This window comes from Pteronotus mesoamericanus, unplaced genomic scaffold, assembly GCF_021234165.1.
Source record: "Pteronotus mesoamericanus isolate MK-2021 breed Mesoamerican mustached bat unplaced genomic scaffold, CSHL_Meso_final contig_438, whole genome shotgun sequence".
Taxonomy (NCBI): domain Eukaryota; kingdom Metazoa; phylum Chordata; class Mammalia; order Chiroptera; family Mormoopidae; genus Pteronotus; species Pteronotus mesoamericanus.
Window position 1 is genome coordinate 874,062 of NW_026555165.1, and position 15,790 is coordinate 889,851.

Genomic DNA, 15,790 nt, shown 5'->3' on the forward strand with positions numbered 1-15,790 from the left:
AATGCGTGAGCCGTCCATTCAGTTGGAAATAAAACTCCTCCGGAACAAGTTGATCCATACAGATAGACGGGTGTGAAAATCCTCAACTCTAGGGGGCCACCCAGGTGTGAAAATGGGGGCACTCCCTTGGGGGCGGGAGCAGGGAGAAGGCACAACCTCTGGGTTGGCACCTGGGGGCTCTGCTCTGCGAAGGTGCCCTCCCCCAGCTCTGCCTGGCTCCCTCCATCTGTGAAAGACAAAGGGCAGGAGGGTACTGGTAACCTAAGAAATGGCCAAACCTGCGAGAATGTGTAAGAGTTTATTTGAGCCAAACTGACAATTGCCAGGAAGCAAAACCTCAATGGACTGAGGAAATGCTCCAGAGAAGGGCAGTTCTGCATCTTATTTTACATATTACCGTCAAAGGAAGAAGCCTAAAGGGGTCACATGAAATCTACTGGAGATAGATTAGAGAGAAAACAAGGCGGGGAGTGGCAATCTCTGGGATTGGATAAAAAGCAAAAAATGAATAGACACCTACTTCTTTTGCATTTGTGGGTACAGGAGTTAACGATTAGCATGACAACAATGACAATGAGGGGTTTTGTGGTCTCTGCTGTGGAGCAGAGACGCGCGGGGGGGGGGGGGGGGGGGGGGCGGGTGCGAGCGGGAATTTCCCTGATATTCAAAGGCCTGTTATCTAGATGCAAAAAGACGACAGACAGGCTCAGTTAAGATAAATATTGACCTTTGTCAGGGCAGATACCTGCCTAGGACAGGACTACCCGCCATGACGGGCTTAGTTAGAAAGTTCTAATTGCAGACCACCCTTTGGGGTTACCTTTGGTCTCCAAATTTTTAAGACCCTCCATGCAGCCTCCCCTGAACTTGTCAGGTTTAGCCACGTGACCCCTTTTCCACCCATGAAACTGGCAGGTTCTGAGTGCCTATGAGCCATACAGAACCATTAGGCTATGCAAAGGCCATGGAGTTCTGAGGCCTCCAACCTGGGATTGAGCCTGGCTCTCCCATTTTTGTACTGGGGCAACTACGATGCACATCAGCTGCAGGGCCAGTGCAAATTGAAAATGCAAGGCCCTGTGCTCAAAAGTTATTATGAATCTCCCGACGATGACAGCAGAGCAGTAAACCAGGCGTCCCTCTAAGCGAGGGGGCCTGTGAGACTGCAGAAGCCTCACACCCATGAAGCCGGCCTGGGGCGACCTCCTTTCTTTCCTGATTCTCGTGTTTCTCAAAGAGCAGACATTAAAAGAAGTATCTGTGACCTGCACGGGGCCAAGTACCAAGGAGGAGCTACCATCTGTTTTGTTTCCATATCCTTTCTTTACCTACAAGATTGTTACAAATGTCACAGGAAACTTCATGTTCTCAAACTCTTGATTAACTTGAGACCTGCCTCTTTGAAAGAGGACTGGTCTTTCAGCAGCTTAACTCAATGCCCTATTTCAAGTCACAGAGACCTCGGGCCTTGACTCCCAGAATCCACACCCTACCCCAGGGATCAGACCATTCACTTCTCTCGTTTTCTGCCACAGATGAAATCTTAGCTACGTTTTTCCTTCCAGTTATAATTCTCGGGAAGGTATTACAGATGCTACCCCCTATCTGGAAAAAAATCGCATTAGTCAATCATGAATTTCAGAGGACGGAGGAAAACCTTACTTTGCCTGTAAGGGCAAGCTTGGATGGAGACCCACGTGTCCCTCTTTCGCTCTGGTATCCCTTGCTATCCCCTTTCGGTCCTCTCCACCCAGCCTGGCTCCACCCTGGCAGCTGCCCGGTGTGGACGAAAGAAACATCCAAACCTGCAGGGAATTTTTATGAGCTTATTTAAGTCAAACTGACAATTGCCGGGATGCAAAATCTCAATGGCCTGAGAAGATGCTCCAAAGAATGGCAGTTTTGCAACTTATTTTATACAGGGTCTGGCACAAATAATGCCCCTTTGTTATTACAAATTCTTTTATACAAAATCGTAAGCACATAATACTGTAACATAACACTATCACACTCAAGTACACTATATGACATTTTAGGTGAAATGTTCAAATTAAAACTATAAATTATGACACCCATATTATGACCCTACCAACCACACTCAGGCAGGCGTTCCTTCTGCTGGGCCCTGTAGGTTAAAATCAAAGAAGGGGCCATAAGGAGAATTACATGAAATTTATTGGTGGTAGATTAAGGGGATGGGAAAAAGCAAAGCAGGGAACTCTCTGAGACTGGATAAAAAATAAAACAGACAGATACCTCTTTTACACTGGTGGGAGGATAGCTGACATTTATAGCACAAGAGATGATATTCAGCGAACAAGGTAACAGCGAGGGTGAGACAGGATAGTAAGAAGCTAGGAAAATCCCTTGACAAGTTGAATGGGGAAACTGAGACAGAGGGCTGAATACAATGGCCAAGCCATTCAGGTACAGCTACATGTCAGGTACAGATGGTCACCAGGGTGGAAGGCCCCAAGTGCCTGGCAGGGGGCAAAACTGGAAAAACAAGGCCCTCGCTCCCAGGGTAACCTCTTCTCTCCTGGCCTTCCTCCCAGGTGATAACATCCCGGCCTCAGTTGAATTTCAGCTCCAGGCCCAGAAAAACAGCAAAAGCAAGTGGGGATGCCAGAACCAACTGCAAAGACTAAAGACCCGCTGCCCTGCCACTGACCAATCGGTGGAGAGCAGGACCCTGCAAGGACACACCTGGAGAACTGGTGACTATTCTGCTGAAGCCCTCCCCTGGGACCTCCCCCAAGAGTCCCACCCGCAAGAGAGAGATAAAAGCCTCAAGACAAAGGACCCAGTGTGTGCTCTCCCTCTGGGGAGCAGCCGGGCCATTCCCTTTCCCTTCCCCCCCTTCTTCACAGGCACGCGCCTCCTAAACGCTAAAGCAATGGGCAACTTGTCCCAGGCCAATTCCCTGAACCTGTCCCCAAGGCCCCCTTCCCTCTGACTTCCCAGTCGGGTAAGGCAGCCCAGCCTAGGCTCTCCTGTTGCTTCTTCTGTGCTAAGCCCTTCTTTGTTTCACTGTCCCCAGCTTTCATAAATGCACACTCACAGTCACCTGGACTTGTGTAGTGAATGAAACCTTTCCTGCACGAAGTCAAGAATCCACATACTACAGGTGGCCGTCAGCAGACCCGCTCAGGGCCAGACCTCTGCCCCGTATCAAGGGGTTCCGTGGTCTCCTGCTCTGCTGCATGGTTGTGCCCTGAGTAGTCTGGAGAAGAATATTACTCTGACATTTCAAAGGTATGCTATCTTACATGCAAAAAGACAACAGACAGGGTCACTTAAAGACCGATCTTTGTCAAGGAAGCTATAGGTCTAGGATGGACTGTCCACCATGAGCAGCTTTCAGTTAGGAATTTCAATCTCTGAGTTTTAGAGTCTGCTGTTCTGGCCTCTCTCAAGCCTGTCAGGTTTACTATGTGGCCCTTTTCTCGTCCTCTCCAGTGTGATCCGCAGACCTGGGATCTCATTCCCCATTCCATCCGAGGAGGGTGGGTGGGTTTGGGGGTATTAAAAAGCTCAGGCTTTCAGATTCATCAGGTGAAGTCAGCTGGGCAGCAGATCTTTGTCACCACCTCCCCCAGCTTGACTTTGCTATATTATCATGTTAAAAGACCTCTTAACTACTAGGTTGGGAACGGAAGGAAGGAAGTAAAACCGGGAGGCATTCAAAAAAAACAAGTCAGACCTCTCAAATTACAAGCCATAGTTGATCCAGATTATTTATCTACATTTGCAAAGAGGCCCTGGCAAGTACAAATAATGCATTAAATTCTCTATCCTTACACTGAGCATTTAGTATCTGCCAGGCCTAGTGTTCAATGTGACAGGGACATACAGGTGACCAGAAGGAGCTCAAAGCCCAGCAGGGAAACAAACTCCTCCAGGGCTAAACTAGGCAGACAGTGACAGGGCCCTAGAACAGGTTCTAACATAGACCATTGGCCCGACGGCTGGAACGGCACACCTCACACTCCCGGAGTCTCTTCACGTGCCTTCCTGCAGAAGCTCTAATACTTTTCTACTCGGGGATCGCAGCAGAACTCTGAAAACCCACTTTCTCCTTGAAGTAGCAAGTGGAGGCCCCCTTATTGCCAAACCTCCCTGATGAATGTGGGGAGAGAGGGTCACTCAAAGCCATCCCCCTTGGAGTGATAGTCCCCTATTTGCTTCCAGGGCAACCTCCCAGCTACTCTCCTGGTTGCCTCCCTCCGCCACTCCCCTCCCCCAAGAACTGACAGTCTCTCTCTCTTGCTCACTCCAAGCACCCTGACCACTGTCCCTGCTGTTGAAATCTCCTTCCTGCAATACCTCCATGAAGCTGCCACCAGCTGCCCTCTTGTAATGGCTTCTGACATGCATCATGCTGCTCAATCACCAAAGTGAGGCCTTGCATCCAGAACGCTGGGTACCCCTCCTTGCCTCCCCCAAAGGTCAGATCTATTGCTGAAGACGCGGTGGGCCACGTCCCTCCAATGCCAGGTTTAGGGGCCTACTTCCCCCGAGGGAGGAGTGCGGACCCCAGCATCGCAAAGCCCTAGCCTCTTCCCACCCTTCATCAGGCCCCTCTATTTCTGCTCTTCCAGCAAAATTTCTCCCCGTGAAGACTTGGCTGTTGGGCACCCTCACCTATAGATCTCGTTAGTGTGCTGTGGACCCGGAGAAGACATTCATTTGCTGTGAACCTCGAGAAGGAATTTATCCACTGGGATAAAACTCGTCCATGGTCAACTGAGGGCCCAGTTTTATAAATATAACTTTATAAATAATAAGAATCTAGACAGGGGCTTCTCACATATTCTGTGTACCGGGAACAATCTCTCCACTCTCGGCTTCCCGCGCTTTGTCCGCTCATTCGGGCCTTTCGCGTCAACTCGTACAGGAAGTTCCTGGTGTTTCCTTTTGCCCAATGGACTTCGACAGGCAGTGTCCTATCAGAACTGCACTACTGTAGTCTCACTTGTATCTAAACCGACCAATCAGATCTTGTAATGCTGACCAACCAAGGTTACGGCGCAAGACCTCCCTTACGTAAACCGGAACCTGGGCCTGGGCGGGAAATTCTCTACGAGCGACAACCTCCCCTTCCTCTCAGCAAGCTCACTTCCGGTTTCTGCCATAGTTGGTGTCTTCTCGTTGAACAATTGGGAAATTATTCACAGGCTAAGACCTCTGGTTTTTAATATTCTTTGGGGGAGTTTTTGTTGACACCCTCCCACAGTTGGGAGGGTGGCTCTCCTGGGAAGAAATCTCACAGCTGTCAGTCGCGGGCAGCTCCCGTGCTCCCTGGACTCCCTCAGCCAGCGAGCTTGCCCTGGGAGAAGGCGCCCGGGGAAGCCAGCGCACTGGAAGCTGCCTGCAGCCGCCCCGCGGACCTTTCAGACCCAGCGGTTTCTGAGAAGAGGTCCTGGGGGAGAGGAGGTGACAGGTAGGCCGCACATGGTGCCCTCTGTAGAGAGAAGCAAAAAGACACATTTAACTACCGCGGGCGTTCAAACGTTCACCTCTCCTTTAAAGAATTTAAATTTGGGGTCTCGCCCATAATAAGCCTTAACACCAGATTTTCTTTTCTTTCTTTTTTTTTTTTTTAACCTGTGTGTAGAACAAGGCAAACTTCTCGTTACGGAACACGTGCTCTTCTTGTTCCGCCGAAGACCTTCCTCCGCTCTGCAGCCCGAAGGCGCCTTGCCTCATCCTTAACTCCGAAGGTCGGATATGCCTCATTTCCGCCTCCGTCTCTAAACCTGTCATGGTATGTGGGCTTCCCACGCGTACGTAGGTAGTTCAGCTCGGTCGTTTTGTCGTAGGGACCGGGGTCAGGCCATTTTAAGTACTACCCTAGCCGAACGAACCTCGGGAGGCAGAGGAAACCCCCCCACTTCCGGTGACGTGGGCGCCTCGGCCCAGGCTGGCCCGCCTTCCCCGCCCCTCCCCCCGCGCCCGCCCCGGAAGGCCGGGTGGCCTGGGACCCGGCACCAAGAGCTCCTCCCCACCGTGGCAGTTAGATCCAGGCATGGGAGCAGATGCACATTCTCAGGGAGGCCAGGTCCCCAGGCCTTGGCAGGGACCACAGCAGCTGCCCATCGCCAGCAAGGCTGTCAAAAGGAAGTGAGGCGTGGGAGCCGGCCCTTGGAGGGGCCCCCGCACGACCCGCCGGGCTGCCATCAGGCCTTGGCAGGAAGAGAACACTTTTTTCCTCTTACAGAGAGTAAAGAGAAAGGCAGCATGGCCGCGCAGGCCAACTTCTGCCAGTCTTTCGGGGGTGGAGAACAAAACCCTTGTTTCTCTGGGCCCTCAAACCCTCTGCCAGGGCCAGCCATTGGCTGGGTCTTTCCCAGCTCTCTTGGCACCGGGAGGTGTGGTGATCAGAGCTGCCCAGGGCCCATTGAGGAGCGGCCCTGAATAGGCACATCCAGGAGGCCCAGGCCAGCTGATGCTTCCTCTTGGAGTCCGAGCCTCATGGGCTTTGCATTCTGAAAGACCTGCATTCACCATACAGGCTCCATAGTCCCTGGGAACTTCAGGGTCCTCTTGTTTACAATAATGACAATAGAGCATATTGTTAAGTAAAGAAGGGAAGGAGCATAATGCATGTATAGTGTGCCATGATTTGGAGTGGATGGGAGGGGAGACATAATATTTACACACATCTGCTCATGTGTGCCTAAAGTGTTCCTGGAACCATAAACAATAAATGGCCTGCTTGGGTGGCCTCCAGGAAGGGAAATTGAATGGCCGAGGAACAGAGGAGGAGAGAAACATTGTACAGTGTACCGTTTAGAGCTTTAAAATTTTGAAAAAAAATTTGGAAGAGTTACTATACATGATGAAATAGAATTTGAATTAGGGAAACAAAACACAAGGGTAACAGTACCTCACTGGATTGCTGTGAGGATAAAGTCACCACCCAATATCTTTCGGGTACAGTTTATCCGATTTTAAGTCCTGGCTCTATACACCAGATAACTTGACAAAGTTGTCATGAGTCAGGCTGAGAGCCAAAGATTTGGCTGTGGTTAGAGATGCTGTAAAGCAAGCGGTTCAGGTTCAACTTTCCTTTCAAGAGCACTGTGTACTGAAGGAGTCTGAGGGTGTACCTCCTAGGTTCTCTTTACGAAGGTTTAAACTCTGTGTTTTGGCAAACCAGTTCTTCTCACTCACTGTCTTCTTAGAATTCCCATTTACTGCTGTCTTTCCAGACGGAATGCAGCTTCCCCAAGGAAGAAAGGTCTCAGAATCCCCGTCTCACAAAATGCTTTGAAGAAAACAAAAGAGGGTCTGTGGTTGAAAAAGTTTGGGGGATTCTGCTGACCCACATGTAACCTTCCCCTTTACTCCACTAATCAAGGAAGCATGCAGCCTGCTGATTCAGGGCAGCACAGTTGCTAAGGGCATAATTGGGATTGGGTTTGTTTTTTTAAAAAAGCAATCTTCAAACACACTCAAGTGCAGTAATTAGTAAAATAAAGCATTTGACTTTGTCATTACCTTTAACAATCATCAACATTTAAGAACTTGGGAGACTAGCGGTTTGGGAAGCAAACTGATGTCGAAATTAAATCCCACCACCAGCTAGTGCCAGACTGTAGACAAGTTGTTCAATCTCTCGGAGTCTGTGTTCTCATGAATTAACTGGGAATGTTGCCTCAAACCTGAAGAGATTGTTCTGGAGTAAAGGAAATAAGGAAGTTCTAAGGCTGAATGTCCCCCTGACGGTGGGTGTTCTGTCAGTAGTAACAGTCATTGCTGGAAGCAAGGTGGTATAGGCTAAGAGTGTGTGGGTTCTGGAGCCAGATTTCCTGGGTTCAAATCCCACCTCTTCCTGCTTCCAGGGTGTGTGACCCTGGACAAATTTCTGACTCTCTCTGTTCCTCAGTGTTTTCATAGCAGTACCTACCTTATAGGTGTTCTGTTAGGAAAAATTTTCCCTTCTTCCCGTCTTGGTTGTTGGCTGGTCTGATAATGAAATTGACACAGAATAGATTAACAAGAGAAAAACATTTAATTTACCACATAAGGAAGTCCCAAAGAGAGGAGTGATCATATCTTTGTGATCAAAGCCAGCAGCTTTTATACCTTTTAGACAAGAAAACAATAAATTTTTGAACAATGGACAAAACAAAGGGTTAAGATTTGTTTATAGTCTTCTCTGCCTGAATTCTGTCTCTGGTGATAAGAATGCCTTCTACCCTTCTAGTGCAGGGAGGGCACCTTCACATGAGAGATTTATTTCCTGCTTTCACCGGGATAAAGGAGGAAGTTCCTCTTACCTGAAGCCCCATGGTATCTTACCTCACCCTTAGCTCAGAGTATCCTTGCATGTTTCTCAGTAACTTAAATTCAAAATAATAAACCAGAGTGGCACACTTGGGGCTGGCATATTTTGCTCCTTTTCAGACATTAAGAGCAGTGGAAACTGCTTGGCAGGTAGTGGGGGCTCAATAAAGGTTGGCTTCGTTACTGTTAACACAACCTGAATTTTATTTAATTTGGCATTTTGTAAATCCCATTCACACCTACAAAAACATCTACCTTCTGAGGCAGAATCTCAGAGTATCCTTTTGGGGAAATGAAGAAATAAAGTCTGAGGAGTTTCACTTCCATCAACGATGTTGCTGTCCTGATACCAGCAGATATGTCAGACTTGCAGCCCCAAGAGTTATGTGCCCTGATATGCTCGCTCAGTGTGTAGGTCCTAAATGATTCACAGGACGTCCAGAAAAACTCTTAGCCTGATTTGATGCAAGCTTGATAAGCTGGAGTCACAAACCAGGGGGAGGCCTAACGGTGCTCCTCCACCAACAGACCCAAACAAAGGGAATCCCAACTCTTGAAGTCCTTTGAACTGCTGTTTGACCCTTCACCGGGAGGCCTGGCACCTGGAAATCCTGGAGTGGGATTTATGGATGAGTCCATTTCATTATTCTTTCCTCGTGGAGTGAACCCGCTCGGTCCCTAGTAATTGCTGGGCACGGGGATGACAGGCTGTAGCATGCCTGGTTTTCCCTGGGGCACCTTGAGCTAGTTACCACATCTGGGCTTTCTTTTCTTAAGTCGTCAGCACCCAGATGGTTTCCAGAGTCCCTTTCAAATGTTGTCTTTTCTGTTTGTATAATTCTATTTTTAATCTGAAATTCTACTATTCTGATAATCTGGCTCTTTTGTCCAAACAAGGGGAGCCAGAGAGAAATCAGGCCCTGTCTCAAAGAAGAGCGTGGTTTCCCTCTCAGCCGGTTTCTGCCCACCCCACCTCTTATATCCAGATGTTTACAGCAGCCGAAACCACAGCACTTCCTTAACTTTCAGACAGTGCGGCCAGGTCATCCCAGCTGACCCCGTGCTCTGTTTATTAGGAAAAAAATCCCCAGAATACCAACTATCAAAGTCCCAGATACGGTGAACCTATAACCTCAGGGAGGGCAAGTGCCCTGAGGCTGTGCCAAGAGGAAATGCCAGTGGCCCTGAGGACAATTGGCCTCCTTCCAACACCCTGACTACTTTATCATGAACTGGAAAGAGAGCCCCTATTGCCCAAGTTCGGAGCTTTTCACAACAGAATCCAGATGCTGGATTCAAGTGATCTGTGAAACACTTGTGTGGAGAGACTGAGCAGGTAGAAGGAAGTTTAGGTCTGAAGCACATGAGAGTTACAGAGAAAGGCATTGTGGTTTGGGTAGCCCTCAAAATACAGGAGAGGGGTAAGACGATAGGAGTGGACGTGGTCATCCAGAGAGGAAGCAGTGAGTGACAAGCAGTTCTCTGGCTGGCTGCTGGGGCAATTCTTACACTTCAAAGATTAGTAGGTAAAGACATTCCAAAAAAGAGAAAAACAAGGGACACGAGGGGCCATTCATCTGGAAGTTTCAGAAATGGAGAAGGAGACAGAGGGTGAAAGCATTAGAAAATATCTACATTAAAGAAAGGCACAGCTCTTCATATTCAAAGAACTGAAATGTCAAGCAAGATAAAGGAAAAAAGACCCAACAAAACTAGACACAGTCTGACGATATCACAGCACTTTGAGGGTAATTTACAAAAGCCCTAAAAGTTTCTGGAGAAGGAAAAGCAAGTCACCTGCTGAAGGATAAACATTCAGCTGGCCTCAAACTTTCACCAGCAATTTTGGACTCTACAAGATACTGAAACAGTGCCTTTCAAGTGCCCAACGAATATTGTTTTGATCCTATAATTGTATACCCAAAAAATCAAAAATACTTTTGAACATTGACTTCCCATGTGGCCTTTCTGGAAAAAAAACAATTTAAGGATATAAACTTGGAAAATGAAAAGAGAATTCAGGAAAAAGAAATAATGAAATTATGTGAGGAGCACAGTGGCAGGGGGATAATCCCAGATTGGTAGTTGTCCACAGATCTGTAAATTAGTGGCTCAATTACAGTAAGAAGTCAAGGAGTTCCATGAAGCATACTTTCAAGGAGAAAGTGGATTCCAATCAATATATGATACATGTATGTGCATATGTTTTATATGTATATATGTAACTTTAATTTTTTATTTTTCAATTACAATTGATGTACAATATATTCATTTTAGGTGTATGACCCAGTGATAAGACAGTATATAGCTTACTAAGTGATCACTGCAATAAATCTAGTACCCATATATAGTTATTAAAATATTGACTGTATTCCCTATGCTGTATTTTACATTCCAGTAACTATTCTGTAAATACCAATTTGTACTTCTTAATCTCTCCACCTTTTTCATCCATCCCCACAACCCTCCTCCCATCTGGCAACCATCAAAATACTTTATGTATGAGTCTATTTCTGTTCTGCTTGTTTATTTTGTTTTTTTTTGGAGTCCACAGACAACTGAAATCGTATGGCATTTGTCTTCCTCTGTCTGACTTATTTCACTCAGCACAATACCCTCTAGGTCCATCCACGGTGTTGCAGATGGCAAGATTTCATCATTTAAAGTAAAAATAGATATGTATTGCCATTTTATTATTCAAATTTTTTATTTTTTTTCTTCTTCTCAAAGAAGAAGAAAATATTCTAATACTGGTTTGGTGGTGATGAAGCCCTTTAGCTTTTTCTTTTCTGGGAAGCTTTTTATCTGTTTTTCAATTCTAAATGATAGCTTTTTATCATTTTAATTCTATAGATAGAGTCATCTTGGTTGTAGGTCCTTGCTTTTCATCACTTTGAATATTTCTTGCCATTCCTTTCTGGACTGAAAAATTTCTGTTGAGAAATCACCTGACAGTTTTGTGGGTGCTCCCTTGCAGGTAACTGTTTTTGTCTTGCTACTTTTAAGATTCCCTCTTTGTCTTTAACTTTTGTCAACAGATAATATTTATGACAGAGGATGATCTTTGTCTCTCCCTCAATAAAAAAGGGGGAACCAATAAAACTCAAAAGAAAAACAGAACATTTATGTCAGGAAGTTGTGACCCATGTATGAAGCAAGCTGTTTATTTATTTATTTAAATGGAGGCATAACGTGCATATGGAGAAATGCTCACATCGTAAGACTACCACTCAATCAGCTCTGATACTCATTTACACCACTCTCAAGATGAGCATTTCCATCACCCCCCAAAATTCCCTCCTGCTCCTTCTCAGTCAGTCCTTCTAACCTCAAAACAGCCTCTGATCTGAAACAAGCTCATTTTGAGAAATCGATGGAATGTAATAAACAAGAGTCCACCTGACCTTGATTGTTAGAACAAGGCACTATCAAAATGAAAAGAGGCAACCCAAAGAATGCAAAAACATTCTTGCAAATCACATATCTAATAAGGGTCTAATATCCATTAAAAAAAAGAACTTACAACTCAACAACAGAAAGACAGTTGAATTTAAAATTGGGCAAAGGATTTTAATATTTCTTCAAAGAAGGACATGAAAAGATGTCCAACAGCATCAGCCATTGAAGAAATGCAAATCAAAACCACAATGTAAGACTACTTCCCACCAATTAGGATGGCTGTCACCAAAAATACAGACAGTAAAAAGTGTTAGTGAGGATGTAGAAAAATCAGAACTCCCATACATTGCTGGTGAGAATATAAAACGGTGCATCCACTTTAGTAAACAGTCTGGAAGTTCCTCAAAAGATAAAGCATATGACCCAACAGATCAACTCTTACTGTATGCCAAAGAGAAATGAAAACACGTTCATACAAAAACCTTCACAGGAATGTTAATAACAACATTATTCATGATAGCCAAAAAGTGGAAACAACCCAAATGTTCATCAACTGATAAATGGATGAACAATGTTATATCACACAATGTAACACTATGCAGCAATAAAAAGCAATAAAGTAATATGTCCTACAACATGGATGAGCTTGGAAAACCTTACATTAAATGAAAGAAGTCAGCCACGTATTATATGATTCCATTTATATGTAATGTTCAGAATAAGAAATCTACAGAGATAAAGTAGATTTAGTAGTTTCCAGGAGCTGTGGGGAGGGAGGAGTGGAGAGTGACTGCTCATAGGTACACGTTTCTTTCTAGGGTGCTGAAAATATTCTGGAATTAGTGCCGATTGTTGCACAACACTGTGAATATATTAAAAGCTACAGAACTGTACACTTTAAAAGGGTACATTTTATGATACATGGAAAATGAAGGAAGACTCAAGAGAGAAAAAGGAAGAAAGACTGGAAATAGAAAGGAAAAGTTTGAGGGAGAAGGGAGTGAAATTCAGGACTCAACCAGACGCTTTATTTTCTTAATGAAATAGTCATTCATTCCACAGAATGAGTTATGTGTAGAGCACCTAATAAATGCTTCTTGACCCAGCAGAAGCTCTGTAGCTGCTCCTTTAAAAAGAAGGCAGTGGGTTCTGCTGATTTAGAAGATGGCGTGGGGTTGAGGATTTAAAGGGGAGGGGGAAGTTTCCATTGACACTCCTAAGTTCAGGGGAGCTTAGCCGTCCAGGCCACAATCTGCCTGTTGACCATCCTGGGCCATGGTCTGTTGCCCAAACGGCTTTTTAAGGGCCAGGCAATCCTTGGCTTGGCTTCTGCAGTGAGTAGGCTTGCCAGTGACAACATCAGGGCAGCGGTGCAAAAAAAGACATTTCCAGTTCTTGGGTAAAAAATCTCCATGGTTTCAGGGAGTAAGTTCTTTTGCCCTTTTCCTAATTAGTGAGTCATTCTCCAGGAGGCAAGTCTGTGGGCACTTCCTGGACACCCACTCACCTGGAAAAACTGAGGCTGCTCCTGTCCTAAAACAGGTCTGCTGCTACCTGCAGAGAAGACAAGCAGCCCATTGTAGGTAGAAATGGCTGCCTTCTCTCTCCTCCATAGTTTCCTAATCCCCGCGTGGTCTGGGGCACCTGCCCTCGGTGCCAGAGTGCGCAGAAGGAACATAGATTTGTCTTGGTAGACAAAGCAAAGTGCTGGCCAACTGGTTAGGATGAAGAGGCCCAATATAGAAATTCAACGAAGCTAAAAGACATCCTTATATGGCCGCGGAAGCTTAACCACAGAGGTGAAAGGAACTTCCTGGTCTTTCCTGGTAGCGGAAGCCGTGAAATGCCCCAAGCATAATACTGGGCACTGCAGCTTTGTTCCCACTCAACCACTGCTGGCCACGGGCCTTGGGTCTCTGTCTGCAAAAGTGGCCCCACCTGTGGCCTTTGGATGCAGTGAAGAAAATGTGATGTCCCAACCTGAGACATCCCGCTCCCCAGTGCCCTCTAGTGACTGACTGGACCCACTGCTTTCTCGCCTTCCCTCAGCCACCCCAGCTCTGGTTTTGGATATGAAATGAAGGACCCTTTTTGGAGTCAGAACATGACCCTGGCAGTATCACACACTCACACATCCAGTGCCACCTCACCATATGCTCAGGGCAGTAAATGTGCTTTTAATATCCATTGCTTGAGGAAATGTTTTTGAAAAATTGCAGTTACATAAGCAGGTAAAGAATGTTATTTGTCTGCTCACAATGTCCTTGGTGTGTGCACTTGTGTCATGTGTGCCCCCAGTGCCCTCCACTATGTTTTCAGGAGCTTTCTGGCCTTGGGAGAGGGATCTGGTAGCCCCGCTAGGCCACTCTGGCCCTTGTGGTCAAAACGGACTATGGCTGTAGTGACTGCTGTCAGTATCGAGGTTCTCACTGCCCAGTGTTCCATTCACTGGGGATGTTCCAGAAGCTGTCTCCTCTTTAGCCAGGGCTGCTTGAAATTCCTGGGGGGAGGGGGAGCGTGCTATGGGGAGTCATGTGTACTCTTCACTTCCAGGCTAGACCCCAGGGCTTCTGGCAGAAGGGACTCCTGTCATGTGCATGTGATGTTGTCATCGTGTGACTCATAGCCGCTCAGTGGTGGTGGCATTAACAGAGTGTTTAAAAATGTCACAGCACGTGAGGTCAGCGGGGTCCTCTCATGATGTGGTCATTATGATCATCGCAATCTCCTGCATTTTGTGAGTTCCCGCTATGTGCAGAACACTTTCCAGGGACTTTTAAAAAGTAGAAAACAGTATCTTTGTCTCCCAAAAACACAGTCTTACAGGGGTAAGGGGGAAGTGTGATAATATGAGTACATAAGGGAAAACTAAAATTCTGTTTAAGTCCATCAAAACCAGCTGAGCACTTGTAGAGTTGTGTAATGCATTTTAAAGTTGCCTTGAAAGAACTTAGTTAGAATCTTGTGAGGACAATAAGAATGGGGAATGGGACAGTATTAAAATATAAAGGTCAGTGGTACAAAGTAGGGTAAGGTCATGCCTGTACTAACCAGGATGTTTATTGCAAATACCAGTTAGTCAGTTCAAATGCACATAAACAACAACAAGAAAAAAAATGCTTTTTGGGTCATTGAAAGGGTAGAAAGAGTAAGAATGGGCTAGCTTCAGGGACAGCTGAATGCAGTACTGGAATACCAGGAGGAACCTCCCCTTCCCACCAACCGCCCAGTCTCTGGGCTTCTTTCTCTGTGGCCTACACGGAAGGGGTTTCTGGACAAAGCAGGAAAAGGGCTCCAGGCAGATTTGGACCCATACCTTTGGCTTTCTACCAAAGAAAAAAAGAAATCCTTCCTTCTGGTCCCACTCAAAAGAAGAAAAGCAAAAAGCAGAAGGATTTGATGTGCTAAGTCTTCGGGGCAGAGTGGAGTGGGGTACTTTTATTGGTAGCCCATCTAGAGCCAAATAGTTGGAGTAGGGAGAAATATCCCCCCAAAAGAAAGGGGAAGGGTAATCTTGGTAGACAAAGCAAGGTAAACCAGTATAAGTCATGTGATTGTTTTTCTGGAATGAGGGTCCACCGTTTGAACCAGTGATCAAAGGGATCCCTGACCCAAAAGCTTGGCTCTAGAAGTAACCCTGGTGACCACCAGGTCCCCCTCCCCCACTTCATAGAAGGGAATAGGAGGTGCAGAAGGTTTAGGTGATTTGCCTAAAATCACACAGTTATAAAGGGATCCCTTTACATATTGATCTGATGTAAGCTGAGGAAGGGAATATGGAAAAAGGAGGGTCAAAACCTGAGCCGAAGATTAGAGTCAAGACAAACATTTTTAAAATAATGATAGAGTACCACAAAAAGAGAGTAGAGAATGAGGTGAGGCTTACTTAAAAAACAAAAACCAGAACACCTCTAAAGTCCACAAGGGCTCCTTTGATTAAGCTCCAAGTCCCTATTAGTGTTTTTAATCTTTGAGGAATTTCTAAGAATGAGTGGGCCACTCTTCTGATCTTCCAAGAGGAACAAGCTCATCCCAGGAATGACAGGCTGGTGACCTGGACAAGGCTCCAGCGTGGGCTTAAGAATAGGCCATTCCACAC